We start from the raw sequence: 15,440 nt of genomic DNA on the forward strand, positions 1-15,440 counted from the left end.
TGCCTTCTTTGTGCATAGCGTATCCAACATAAGACTGTGTAATCCATACATACTTTTTTACACCTGCATGAAGTTTCTGTAAGACAGCAATGTTGATCTTTAGATCTGATATCAGGCTTGATATTTTCTGGCCACAAATTGGCCATTTGTACTTCCTTTCTAAGTATATAATGCCAGTGACTATAGTAATAATAATGGGGCATTGTGGATGGAAGTGCTCTTAGTAGTGAGTAAGTGCTCTTGGTAGTGAGTAAGAGACCTCAAGATAAACACCAAAGCTTGGTCTATTTTCAGACCTCCTATGGACAGAGCAGCTACAGAATGCACAGATAAACTGGGAGTGACCATAAAATGACTTCAATAGGTGACTTAAAATCCAGATAATTTAGAGATTTTTTTTCTGAGTGTTCTCTCAGGGAGTTTAGGGAGGCACAGCTCATAGCCTATGTGACAGGAAGATTTGCAGCCCTGTGGTTAATTCAGTCAGTTGTCTGCTGCCCTTCATGGCCTGGATGAAGTGTTTTGATGATTGGCCTCCTTTTCTCAAGCTCCCACTTGTTCAACACACAGCAGCAAGCCAGTCTAGCTCGCAGCCAGCACGCTTTCTGCTCCAGAAAGGCTTTTGGTGAGGAGGGTAACCAAGGCCAAGTAGTGTGAATTATTATTTGGTCATAGTCTACTCCCAGCTGTCCTCTTTTCCTGGCAGCAAGGGAGCAGGCAGGGACTGTGTTGGGCACAAACCCAGAGGTAATGCACATGCAGAATAGCCATTTTGTGTGTGTTTAGTAAATCCAGCTTTTCAGGATCAACCCTATTTGGCTGGATCTTTACAGCCTGCAGACAGTGCTGCTCCTGCTGTGGTGGGGAACTGAGCCCCACTGTGGTAGCTGACATGGCTTGATGTGTGTGTTGCCAAATGTACCATCATTTCACTGGCTACACTGAGAATAATTGCTGAACTTCACTGGTGTAGGCACTGTCTACTTAAAATGTAGACTGGAGGAACAACTAGCAGATTCCTCCTTTTTGCCTGTTTATTTTAGGTCTTAATAGACTTAAGTATTTCAGGACTCTGTAGTAAAATAAATGCCTGAGGGAGTCTGAAATGTTCACACATAACTAGGGCTGGCAGGAGAACAAGAATTCAGTGTGATGAAAAATTTAGCAAGCTTGGCATTCATCTTGATGAGGAACTAAACACAATTCTTCAGAGATTTTAATGAAAAAAGAAGGATAACAAGTTGCTCTGCTATTAGCTGCAGGCTCATTAGCTGGGGCACTCACCTGGAAGGCAGGAGACCCAGACTTAATCTTCTGGCCTGAATCAAGCAAAACATTCAAGTGTCTTTTCTCTGGTTAGCTGCTGTCTCTGCTGGTTTGTCACCTTTACATGGCCCCAAAGTAGGGGATACCATCTGAGATGGCTCTTCAGAAGTTGGTGGGAACAAAGGCAATTCTGAGTGTCTTCTGGTGTTGAAGAGTCTGCAGTTTTGGTGAGTGGATGTGGGACAGCCCGTAAGAACTCCTCAACTGTCTCTACTTACCCCATTGTTTCTTAAACATGTCTTGAGTTTGCTTTCGTGAAAAGTAAGCAATGACATTACCAGTATTACCTGTGGCCTTATGTTAGCCTATGTACGTCCCAAAGTACTGTAAATAATTTCTATGTTTATTTTAGTATGCTAGTGCTTTACATTAAATGGCATAATTCATTAACTAGTGCTACAGTCAACATGCCAACATGTTCTTGTCTTGATAATTTTTTAGTGGAATTTTAGTGGAATAAATTAATGAATTTGTAACAGAAAAGGTGTCTGAAACTTTTTAATTGTGATGGGTGAGAAAATGAAGAGTGTTCATTAAGTAAATAAAAGACTAAGGAAAGGTAAGAGGGAAGAAGGTGGAGATTTCCTTAGTTGTAAAAGGGAAGGCCAGGATATTGGGAAGCCTTGTCTCTAGGAGGTCAAAGGTGCAGGTGGCACTGCCTTGGCTTCATATATGTTGTGCACTTCTCAGAGGTTTGTTTCCTGCTGGATTTGCAGCATTCAGTTCATAACCTTTGCAGGGGATTGGAGGCATGCAAGATAAAAATACAATGTTTTGCAAAGCAAACAGGGAGAGAACATGCATTTCTGCCCTCAAACTGGGATCCTGGTAGGAGATGCCTGAAGTAAGAAGATTATTTGATGTGCTCTGTCCAGTAACTTTACATTCAACTCACGTGACAGCCCCTCCTTCAAAGGCTGTTTTTCCGTTTGGTTTTTATGGATAACATCAATGAAGACTATTTTGAGCTGGGGATGGGAGGGGAAGAGGTGAATGCATTTAAGCCAATAGATTCCATGAAAAGAGACTGTGACCATAAAAATATCAAAAAGCAGTTGGGTATTATTGTTTCTGATGAATTGTTTTCTGCTAATCAGGCATTTTCATAAATGTATTTTCCTTCCAAATGGGCATGTCGTTATTCCCATGGAGCAGCTGCAGTAACATATCGTACTGCATGTTAGGATTTTTTCTTTCAAATGGAATGATGTATGAGTCACTTATGCCTGAAACGTAGTAAAACTTATTATGCTATCGTTCATACCACATCTTCTGAAGTAAATAGATCCAAAAAGACACTTGCAGTGAAAGTTGGATTCCTGAGAGTTTGTACAGGCTGATAAATGTTATGGGCTGATGCATCATTTTTATTCAGAAGAAATTTGTGTATGGTTCTTAATATCCCTGCCTGCTCACCTCAGCATGCATAATCTTAACATCAGTGAGGCAGAGGGCTTTGTATTAAACTGCATTGATTAACAGCCTTCTCTAGTCGCAGGATCTGACTTTGAAGTATCCTGTGGTTTGTTTTCTGCTTGTGCATGTAAAGATTCTGACCAAGGATTGACTTTGCAGGCTGTAACTGCTTAGAAATGAATCGTAACTGCATCAGAAATCATGTAAAGAATGAATATTTGGACCACTACCATATCTCAAAGATAAATAACAAATACAAACAAATCACAAAAAAAGGTGTCTCAGATAACTGAGCAAGAGAGCTAAGACTATTCCTTTATCTCTTCATGTAGAAATCATGACATTTCAAGTGTAGGAGGTTAATTTAAGTTATCTGTAATAACAGCAACTGCACCAGAAAACTGCATGTGTGTTAGACATTAACATGCCAAAGAACAAAATTAGTGAAATGTGGGTAAACATGATTTCACTTCTGTGTTTCTTCTTTTCTCCATGCTTATAAATTGTGTTTTATAAGGTCTGATCCTTTTAGAATGAGCATATTTTAAGTGTTCCTGAGTAATCGCTTCCTTACATGGTGCTGCATTATCAAGCATTGTATAAAAGTAGTTATTTTGTGTTGATATGAATGCAGACCAAGTCAAGCCATTAGCTGGGTTTTTCAGGAGCTGCTCTCATAATTGGTTGCATTACATCTTTTCATAAAAGAGGCATTGTGTGAATACAAATGTAATCTTGGGGCCAAGAACCTGTTAAAAGTGGTTTTTTTTCAGAGGGAAAAAAAAATTAGTCAAGTAAGAAATTTGTCTTTTCTTATCAGTAAGTACTTTGGTAGATGTTTTGGCAGTAGACATTTGTGAAGGTTGGTGGGAAGGCGTGGATGGTCTTGGAAAGCATGTGCCATAATATGTATGGGGAATTGTAGTTTTACAGGATTGGGCCTCCAGACCAGTTGTTCTGAATGCTTTCTGTGTAATAACTGGTTTTTATCTGGCAGCTTTTACTGGTAGTGAGGGGGGAATCTTGAAAGTAGAATACGTCAACATTAATAATTTTTTTGGGAACTCAGAGACTTGTACATTTTCTATTGGCAATCCTGCTGTTTAGCTGGAGAGCAGTTGTTTCAGAGTTTGCAAAGCACTCAGACAGCAATTTCCTTTCATCCCTTTTCAAAGAGATGGATAACCTCTGCCTGCTGGCAGATATGGATGGCCCAGCTGGCATGTCACTTGTCCCTGGACCAAGGCCCAAGGATTCTGGAAGCAGCTTGGTAAAGAGGGTTTGTTACCCGTGGCTCCACTCAGGCATAAACAAGTTGTTTTTTTTTTTTTATTTTGGAATTTCCTCCCAATCTTTTGGTCCTTTTTTATTTTCTTTGACATAAAATCTTTTCACAGTTACTGGTGTGGTTTACTTTGCTTTGGTTTTTACTATTCTGAAGTGGTCGAGTTGGCAAAGAAATAAAGACTATGGTATTACTGCTGGATTTCATAGCTAATATTTCATGAAACTTTATTAGACTGCCCTTCTGTTCATTAGCTCATAACTTTATGAAAAGCACTCTTGGACTGAAATTTTCTGTGTTTAGTCTGAGGCCAAAGGTATTTTTTCAACTCCATTTAGCATTTTCTGACCTACCTTAGCTAATGTGAGGGGTTTGTATATTTATTTAAGAATTGCTAAGTCTGTATTCTTTTGAACTTTAATGTATAACTAACCCTATTTGAAATTTATGGTATTAAATTGTACATATTGCTAGTGCACTTATCCGGTCCTGCCAAGTGTAAACGCAGATAAAATGTTAAAAAATTAAAAGCTAAACAAAAGGTTTATGTACTAGTCAAAATATATTCTATTTTAGATAGCAGTAATTTCTTATAGTGGAAAAGTGACTAAAAATATGCAACTTTGTAGCGCTTCACAAAATTTTCTCATCACCTAATACATTATTGCTTATATCTTCAGACAAAAATAAGGGACTTTGTGGGGTTTTTGTTTAATGCTAAATTTCCAGAGACACCTAAATGCAGAGTCCAGCTTTCTCTCAGTTCTCAGTACCTAAAAGATTTTATTGTTCTCAGTTTTCTAAATAGTTCCTCAATGAGGCTTTGTAAAAAATCTGGCCCCAAAATGCCACCTCTGGCCCATTTCAACGCTGCTGCCTTAGCAGCTTTGGTAGCGAGCTGACTTCAGTGATCATGCAGTGGGTTTTCATTTAAGCTTTCCAGCTTCTTGCCTGTGGTGGTCTATTTGTTTCTAAAGTAGAAACATTTTCTCCACATGGGCAAAACTGATAAGTTCTCTTCCAGCAGAGAAATAAATTACATACTAGATGTAATGAGACATCAATGTCCAGTAAATGTCCCGTTGTTTGTGAGAGTGGTACTGTGTGACACAACAGTCAATAATTTTCTGGTAAGTCTCTAATTCCTCCTCTCCCCAAAATTCCTTTGTTAAGGAGTTACACTTAATGTAGCAGAAAAAAGCCCTAACAAGAAATAGAACTTGAAAGTGCGGCAGGAAGGGATGGGCTTGTAATAACGAAGCAACAAGGAACTAACAAGAATAGGTATTTTGGTGGTGTTACCTTCAGGCCCTTCCAGGGCTCACCACTGGTTAGGTAACTTTGATGTATCCTTGGCAGGATTGCTTTCTCCTTTCTCGTAGCTAAATGTGTGCTTTTGTAGGCATGGCGTGATGCTTTAGTGTTATGGGACGTTTGATTGGTTTGCCTCAGTTTATTGGGAGAAGGCAGGCAGCAGCAGCAGCATGATGCTTTAGTGCACATGCAAGGCTCTGGCAGTAATGCTGCTCGTTCTGGTGCCTGCTCACCATTGTGCTGGTCCCTGCAGTGCTGGGAGGCACACAGAGCTCTGGGGGGAGCATGTGCCACTGGCTGGGGCAGCTGGCGGTCAGAAGCTGGTGAAGGTGACAACAATCATTGTATCCTTCCTTCTTCTCCCCATCTTTTGCAATGCCACAGCTCTGGTCTTTTGAAATGCAGCTCACAGGGATATAAATAACTGCAGTAAAAGAACTAATTGGTTAGAGCATGGTGCTAATAAGGCCAAGGTAATGGGTTTGATCCCCATTTACTTGAGATGGGCTTGGTGATCCTTGTAGGTTCCTTCCAAATCAGAATATTCTGTGATTCTTGTGAATAATAAAAAATAGGATTATTTTTGTAAGTAAGGCTGATAGAACTCTTTTTCAACAGTTTGTTGCTCTTTGTTCACATCTGTCAAAATCTCTTTAAATTGCTATGTCTCCTTCTGAGAAAACTGGTCATATTCTGTGGTCTGCAAGCATAAGCAATTTGATGTCATTAAGAAGTTCTCTGGATGCTTTTTTTCAAAGATGTTGTTCCCTTTATGGCAGGCTGCAAGGCAGTGACCACACTGATAGCAAAAGGAGACAAAACTGGTATCCCTGTCATTGCTTAGACTGCTTTTCTCATATTGGACCCAGTAGAATTAAGAAAACCAAATTTAGTTAATTAGTATTTGATTTCACTCCTCTTTAAGCTGCTTCTTACAGGGGTGGGAGGAATGAGGGTGGGAAATTAGCTGATTCTAAAAACTGAATGATTTGTGAATCATTCTCAGAAGGTTTATTTCCTCATTAAGAAGCTCTCTCCCACTCCCTTGCAAAAAAACTTTCATGTTGTCTGATGGTCTTCAAGATGCATTTCCTGTCCTGTTCAAAAAAGACATTTTCTGCTCCCCCTAATTTAGCCCAAAGCAACTGTGAAAATACAAAGTGCATCGACTACCACTGAGTTATGTTGGAAGAATGATAAACCAGATGTGACATGGCTCAATCCATTTCACCTCTAATAATAAAAAGTCATGGATAGGAAGAACAAAGAAGCATTTCTTCAAAGGTTGCTTTTATAGGTGATTATTCTTTATGAATTGTCATCTGAAAGAGTATCAGCATCCAGAAAAATTGCACTTTTACAAAGGTCAGGATTGAGAGTGGAGACTTGGTAAACACTTCGGCATCATTGCTGAGTGAATATAAGACAGACTCAGAGTGCCTAACCTTCCTGCATTGATTACAGTATCTGCCAGCTGCTCCATTTTTGATGCTTCGTTCCATTTCTGGAAATGCAGGAAAAAGAAAAAACCCTGGTGGGTTTTTTTCCTGGTTTTAGCTCGTGTCTGTGGTGTGTTTATAGTATGGGTTTTTTGAACATGAAAATCCTGGCAGGCTTTTGAGAAGGGCTGGTTTCTTTCTCGCAGCAGTGTGTAATGCTTAGTTTGGTTTGCGTGTGAATCGATGAGTAGTGAGTAGAGAGAGCAACTGGCTGCACGTTCCCCCTACCTGAGATCTCTCCTGCCCTTCCCCTGCCCCCGGGTAGTGGTCAGTGAAGCACTGGGCCCAGGCAGATGTGCACAGCCGTGGAGGGCTCTGACTGAGGCAGAAGTGCTTGCCATGCACGGGTGCCTTTTGCATTGCTCAGGTGCAGAGCTATGCATGTGTGCCTGCATGTGGAGCAACCATGCACCTCTGCCTCTTGACTGTGCTTGAGCAGGCACCAACTGCTGTGGTGGGAAAGGGCCATGTCCGTGGCCAAGTTACACAGGAGCCACGTGGGGACACCAGGAGCTTCCCTGCATGCACAGTCCAAGTGCCACGGGCCCTTGGAGACCTTCTGGCTCTGATGCTGCAGCTACTGTGTGCTGGCTGCCAGGGCCTGCAAGTTGGTTGCAAGTGGCACTTGGCTGGGCCAAAACTGCGAGTGTGACACTCGTACAGCCGGGTCGGTGGCTGAGCTGGTGTCTCTTTGTATGAGACTCCCATCACAAGGCAGAAGAGTCTGAATCCCAGCAGATGCTCTAAATGAAGAAGTGACATTTTCATGTGAGAACTTCTACATCTCAAGTGAAGATAGGAGTTCATTGGAATATTTTGCAATCTGGCGTTGATTTCAGCTTGCTTCTGTCCAAAACTGTGCCCCCAACCCCTCAGAAAAGATGAATGTTTTTTCTAAAAATAGAGAGACCTATCACTTGACACAATTTTCTGAGTAGAATGAAGATTTTCAGTCTTCTGGGAATAGCTCTCTCTTCCCTTCCAGTATTTTTCTTGTGCACTTTTAATTAATATTGGGGGAAATAAACTGGAAGATTCAGTTGAGCTGAGCAGAGTAGCTCCTAAAAAAATAATAGAGATGCTTGAGGTTTTAGTTCAGCTTATGGACTTTGTGCCTAGGTGAGTGGACCTTTGCTCTACACCTGGCTCTGAATTTATAAGGTGATTCCTTTTGAAAATAATAATAGTAAAATGAAAATTTTTCTGTAGTAAGAAGAAAGATCTGTGCATTTTGTTTAGGATACTCTGTTAGTTAAGGCTCAGATTCTGCAATTTCTTTACAGACAAAACTCCCATTTAAAGCAAAAATGAGCACTGCCTGAACTCAGGACTGAAGACAGAGCTGTTGTGGTCATGCAGTCTGACCCCTGTAAGAACAGGGCACTCCTTTTCATTTAACAATCTGCTGAGCAGCAGCTGTTAACTTTTTGAAACAACCAAAATGCTTCAAAACATAGAGTGTTTGCTTCAGAAATGTGTGTCAGTTCTAAGGCATAACCATTTTTCTTAAGAAATCTTTCTCTTTTTTAGAAGATAATTGCCAGTTTTATATTACAGAACCTGATTATTATACTATACTTCCAAGAGGGGGAAAAAAGGCAATTTACAATATTTCAGGCCATTATTTGTCTTGCTCTCTAATAGATTAATTTTGTTTTTCAAATCAATATCCTTTGATTATGGTTTTGTACAGTTTTAGCTTTCACAGTTTGTAGAAGTAGTTGCAACTTTGTGACTTAGAATACATGTCAATATAATACATCTGTTTTGTTTAGAAGTGCTAACTTTTTGAGGAAATATAGGAAAAATAGATGTAATTTGTGTTTAAAGTTTGCATCTGTTATGAAGGTACAGTTCATCAGCACTCAGAAGGATTTGAAACTTCAAAAGTACAGCTCCCAGTTCATGGGTAGAAGGGTCATTATTCATTATGCTTACAAACAAAGCAAAACACAAATGGAAAATCCACAATATATCACAAGCATCATTTTTATGCATTTGAAAGCATTTCTTTTAAAAAGAGTTCTTGGCATGTAATTTCTTCTCACTGCAGTGTTTTTCAGTGTAGATGGATTCATACAGTCTTATTTATATGTGTTTGTGTATATTTGGAAGACTCTCAATGCATGTATTTCCTTGGGGAGGTCTTCACAGTAGCTACTACAGTGGTCAACTGGTATAAATAGATAAAGGGAACTGTGTTGGTTATAAATAATTGTTCTTACCAAAAAGAAGTGCTGTACAACAGCACTTTTTGGTAGTTCTTTTGCATGTAGAGTATTAATTAAGAGATAACTGTCGCTGCAGGTTGGCTGCAGAAGGCTGCAGGATCCAGCAGAGAGATAAATGCCAATGCCAAGTCATACAGGTTGGAGAGCATACAGGAAATCCATAATGAAAAAATAGTTTAAAATTAAAACTCACTTGTTACTAACTTACTGTTTTATATGCAGGATGAAAAGGTCCAAAATGCAGTCGTTAAGGGTTGTACATACCAGGTGTAGGGGCTTGGGGCTTTTTTGGGTCAACCTACATGTGATACACTAGAAATTGAAATTTTGGGATGCAATCAGTAAACTTGATAGAAGGGTATAGGTGCCCTTTTTAACAAGAGTGTGTACAGCTTTCAGCACACTGGGAAGTCTTAGAACAGATTGCAAAGAGTCATCTCAGCTTGATTCAGAAGGCTTGTAAGTGTCCTTCATGTTTGAAAGTGTTTTGGTTTCTAATTAATTTAGCCAGAAGACATGTTATTTCTGACCTTCAAAAGCCACTGCCTGTCTCATCCAAGTTTTACAAGATCCTTAAACTGTTTTATTTAAACAACAACAAAAAAAAAACTGAAAACAAAACAAAACCAACCAAAAAAACCCTAAACAAAACACCACCAAACAGCAACCTGCCTTGTCCTGTTGTGAGCAGCAAAGTACAAAATAGAGATATGTAGCTATTCTTAGTGATCCATTTTATATATATAACATGTTTTTCCACAGTATGGGGTCTGGGTTTGGTTTAAATGACATAGTAGTGCCATTTAATATAACATGAAATCTTCATTTCCATTAACTCACCAGCAAAAATCCCATTAATTTCAGTAGAGAGCTATCTACTTTGCAAATGGTAATTTAATACAAATTTCTTACTGACACTGAAGTCAGTAAGAATCTCTTTACCACTTCAAAATAAGACTCCCCTTCTGTGTGCTTGAGATGTAGATAGAGGAATTTTTTTCCTTCAGTCTCAGTGACCAGGGCTGCCAACACTGTGAATGGAAAAATGCACTGTCCTGCCATAGCTAAACAGAGCAGTCTACCGTTGTATTGCTTTAAGCAGCCATCAGAAGTTTGGTATAGGATTTATGCAACCTGATTGAGATGAAAATAATGGCCCTTCAATTTTTTATAGTGAAATTACTTTTTCAAAGTACATAACTTGCAATGCATCTTATGGAAGTAAGTTGATAATGCCAGGATTTTAGGGACAATCTAGATATATGAACAACAGTTCAGCATTAAAGAAATTCATGAAGCAACGAAAACTACACATTTTTAAGATCATATTTCAGCTCAGGACAGTTTTCGTTGCTTCATGAATTATAGTCAGAAAAATTTGATTTATAATAAGAATAGAAAATAAGTCTTTTTTCTTTGTTCTTAGTGTCAGTGCCAGCAAAGTCTCTCTGCTTTAAGAGTTTGAATCTAGTGGGAAGATTTCATAAGTGCATGTGTTTTAAGGCTCCTCAGAGACTCTGGGTCACCTATTTCAGCCTGCCCACCCTGCAACAGCAGGAGGTCATTACTACTACTTCTCTTCTATCCTACCTTTATCCTAAATGCCGTTTTCTAAAAGTGTCTAGCGCTACTTTCTCTAAAATACATCTAGTGCAGATGCAGTTCATCCAGGCACTTATTGGTGGTGTTGAAGCAGTGTTTCTCTAGCAACTGGTGACCTATGGAGGATGAAAGGTTGTTGGGTTCATTCTTTGTAATACCATGTAAATAAGCTTAAATGCTGCCAATAGCTTCTTTCCTTCATTTTTTAAGGGAAGGCAACTTGTACATAACTGTAAACTGGGGGTTGTGGCCAGGTGGAAGTGCCTGAGGCTCTGGGGTTGAAGGCACAGCTCTGCCCTGCTCTGCCCCCAGTCCTTCCCTGCCCTGACACCCAGCTGGTGGTGTTGGGCAGCACCAACTGACAGAGGCTCAGCTTTACACTTAGTTAAGCCTTAATATACTTAAAACAGAAATTCCTGTACATTACTACCAGTCCATTGTTGCAGTCTTCCCCATTGTTTATTTGCTGTCTTTTTTATGGGTTGCACTTAGCATACTTGTCCCTTTGAGCTTTTCGATATGTGACATCAGTTCTACTTCCAATTTTTAATTTGTACCATGTTTTAAATCAGTGCTGATCACAGCAGAGAATACTGCAGGTTTGGTTTTTTTAACATAATTACTTTGTACCTATGTATTTAATGTAGCCATTATTAGCTCAGGTATATTTATTTTTCAATGTTCTTTTTACAACCTATTTTCTTTGTGTTTTACTTTCTTTGGGGACTCGTATCCTTAGCAAATGTATTCATCTCTTCACATATTGCTATATTGAATCTGTTCTTGCTAGAGTTTGGCTATATTTTGCATTTTCACATAATTTTTTTGAAGTACAGAAAGCTCATTTAAAGTCATATGTTTTCAATTATGAAAATGGCAGCAAAATAAAGTGTGCTTTTCCTCATAACTGACCTAAACCATGAGATTTAAGTACTTTTAAGTCCAGTATATTTGCCTGTGAAAAATACCTTACTGTTGAATCAAATTCACATATTAAAAACAAGAGTTTTTGCTTTTCTAAAATACAGGCAAGAAAGTCAAAGCAGAACAACCAAATGTTTTGCTAGGTGGATACCAAAAGAAGCAGAATGGGGAGAAAATCAGAAGTAGTATTTTTGTGGGGTTTCTTAGAATGAAATATTCTTAGTGTTGAATGCTTCTAAGCTGTATGGGGAAAGTGTTACAACCAATCTAATTGGCTTTTGTAATACTTAATTATTTTTATGATTTATAAGTTAGTTTTTTAGGACTTCAGGAGGGGATATTGCCAAAATTTTTAAATGCCTTTCATTCCATGTGAAAAAAGAATTGGAGAGGAATATGCACATCATTTACAATTCCTCTAGAAAGTGTGTTAAGTATTTTTTTTTCTTAATGTGTAGCTTATTCTATAAATGGCAGTATAGATAGTTATCTCTCTTTTCACTTGGAATCAAAGAGGAGCTCACTGCAAAAATCTGCCAGTTCTGGATGAAGTTGTACAGAAATAGGTGTCCCAGCTGGTTGGCCTAGGGTTCTTGTGAAAAATTGGCTCATATTATAGCTGGCTCCCTTTTCTCTGCAGACCATGTAACTTTGTGACATGAAAGCAACAAAAGGAGGGCTAGGGAGAATAGCCATCCTTTATTGGGTGAAGGGGAAAAATACAGTGATGAAGGATAAGGAAGAATCTGAGGTAACTTAATGCCTTCTTTGCCTCAGTCTTTAATAGTAAGACCAGTTGGCCTCAAGATCCCCAGCCCCCTGAGCTGGAGCTGGGAGACAGGGATAGAGAGCAGAACAAAGCCCCTGTAATCCAAGAAGGAGTCAGCTGTGGAACTTAGACACCCACAGGTCTGCGGGGCTCAACCCAGGGGTATTGAGGGAGCTGGCAGAAGAGCTCAGCAAGCCACCTCCAATCATTTACCAGCAGCCTTGATTAAATGTGGATGTCCCAGGTGACTGGAAGTTGGATAATGTGACACTTACCTGCAGTTAGGGCCAGAAGGAGGTTCCAGGGAAGTCCAGACCTGTGAGCCTGACCTCAGTGCCGGGCAGGGTCACGGAGCAGATCATCTCGAGTGCCATCATGCAACGTGTACAGGACAAACAGGATCAGACCCAGCCAGCGGGGTTTACAAAAGGCAGGTTCTGCCAGACCAACCCAGTCTCCTGTGACAAACTGACCCACTTAGTGGATTAGGGAAAAACTGTGGATGTTGTCTACCAAGACAGTTGGTTAAAGTTCTTGACACTTTCTCCCGCAATATTTTTCTGGAGAACCTGGCTTCCCATGGTGTGGCCAGGTGTCCTCTTTGCTGGGTTAAAAACTGACTGGATGGGCAGGCCCAGAGAGGCAGCGGTGAATGGAATTGCAGCCAGCTGGTGGCTTGGCAGTAGAGTTCCTCAGGGCTCAGTACTGAGGCTTGTCCTGATTACACTTTTTTATCAATGATCTGGAGGAGATCAAGTGTGCCCTCATTCAGCTCACAGATGACACCGTGTTGGGCAGGAATGTTGGTCTGCTGAGGGGTAGAAGGTTCCACAGAGGGATCTGGACAGGCTGGATCAATGGGCTGAGGTCAATTGTAGGAGGTTCAACAAGGCCAAATTCTGGGTCCTTCACTTGGGTCAGAACTCCATGGAATGCTACAGGCTCAGAGAAGAGTGGCTAGAAAGCTGTCTGGCAGAAAAGGACCTGGAGATGCTGGTTGACTGCCAGCTGAACATGAGCTATTAGTGTGTCAGGAAAGTTTAGCTTGAATATTAGGAAAAATTTCTTCACTTGAAGGGTGATCACAACTTGGAACAGGCTGCCCAGGAAAGTAGTTGAGTCTCTGTTCCTGGAGGTGTTTTACAGACATGTAGAGGTGGCATTTAGGGACGTGGTTTAGTGGTGGACTTGGCAATGCTGAGTTAAAGGTTGGACTCAATGATCTTAAAGTTCTTTTCCTAATGATTCAACAGTTGTAAGACCTGCTTGCTAGAATTAGGTTTATTTATAAAAAGTTGCATAACTTCCTGGTGGTGTTACAGCCTTAATCAATTGATTTTTGCAATAGCAGAGATCTGTCCCTGCTGAGTGTAGTGGTGGGAGCTTTGCTAGTACCCTTGCACTTCCACCCCACACCTGACACACGGTGTTTTCTGAACTGAGAAATTCAGTAAGCCAGGGCACCCAAGTGGTGCATGTTCCGCATGGCTGCTCATCAGTGCAGTGTCAGCTAGCCATGTAGCACGGAGACAATTAATAGATTTGAATAAATGAGGGAGTTTACAAAACAATTAAGGAACCTTGGACACGACACATTTTCAGGCAGCATGGTATTTTGTCTGATTATGATTTGTGCAATCAAGGCTCTGTTATGCCTGAAAAGTAATCAGTGTAAATTGAGAAGGAGAAAGGAAGCATATTGAGAAGTGTTATATGTAAGTCCAAGGATATTACTAAAATGTTGACTTCCTTCAGACAATACAAATACATCTGGAACATATTACTGTAGCTCTCCTCTAAGAGACGTCAAAAGCAAGTAAAGGAGGTTTATTCCAAGATAAAAAATAAATATTACAAAAACCCCTACTTTTTTTTATTGAAACTATTCAAAAAATAAAATATAACTACCTAAATCAGTTTAAGTATATCATAAATAATGCATTAAATATTCCATCAAGAAATAATCACAAATTCAGGTTACTGAAGCAAGCAATGTGAAAAATCAAGGTGTAGCAAGAAAACCTATTGGCATTTTATCTCAAACTACAAAATGTGCCCATTTCCTACTTCTAAATTCACAAGCTGAGCCCTGTAAAATGTCATTCCCCCATACTTTTTATTTCCCTGATTGTAAACCTTGGGTTTTACAGAGGAGTTACTTGACTAATAGTAAGTGCTCACTTTCCTTCCAGGACCAAGCCTCCATCTTAAATTATAATAATGTGTGCTGTTCACTACAAGAAGGGGTAACTGATATGTGGAGGTATTAAGTAAATAGTTTGTGGTGAGGCTGTTATAGGTTTCTTCCCAGAGAAGCCAATTGGTAAGGACTTGGCAACATGTTTCAGAGACATTTAAGATACTATATGATGGTATAAACTGAATGTGAAAGAAAAAAAAATAATAATTAGCTTGATTCTAGCAGTGTACAAGGGAGGTGGAGGGAAGGTAATTCAAGCTACTGGTGCCAGTATGATTTATTAACATTGAGAAGCACAGCACCTCTGCAGCATAACTATACTACTAAGTGCCATAAAACCAAATCATTATATGATGAAAAAAGCCCCTTTTCCTCTAATTTAAATTTAGATTTATTGTTATGAATTATAACCATGCAGATTAATCTAATTTTGGTTCTAACATAAATTATGTAATAAAGCTTCTTCATATTCTGGCACATTCCCCACCTACAGGCAACAACACTTATTTCAAAAGTAGTCCAGCAATCTTACTCTGAGTAAGATCTGTACTCCCTGAGGACTATAAAGAACCTATAAATTCACAGGGTGGATTAGGTAATTATTTCTCTCTTGCATTCTGGTCTAATTATTGTTTCATTGAAAGACTAAATGCATTGTTATGATATCCTAAGGCTTTATTTAAATCTGTCTTCCTCCATGATGACTTTAAGATACTTTCAAGATGCAGGAGTGGGATGTAGTCATTGTGTATGCATGTTTTAAGACAACTTGTGCAGATGGACACAAGTTTGACAGGTGAAACATTTTGATAGGTTTTAAATAGCATATGTGTCTGAGAAACACTACTGAAAACTAAAAGTTCTGTCAGAGTAA

The 15,440-nt window shown here is 39.5% G+C and overlaps 1 protein-coding gene across 43 annotated transcripts in view; it reads left to right on the top strand.

Annotated features, from left to right (window-relative positions):
• Positions 1–15,440, top strand: part of TENM3 (teneurin transmembrane protein 3) — a 1,290,895-nt gene that overhangs the window by 1,103,312 nt on the left and 172,143 nt on the right. The gene's annotated exons all lie outside the window — the stretch shown is intronic.

This window comes from Passer domesticus, chromosome 4 (genome assembly GCF_036417665.1).
Source record: "Passer domesticus isolate bPasDom1 chromosome 4, bPasDom1.hap1, whole genome shotgun sequence".
Taxonomy (NCBI): Eukaryota; Metazoa; Chordata; class Aves; order Passeriformes; family Passeridae; genus Passer; species Passer domesticus.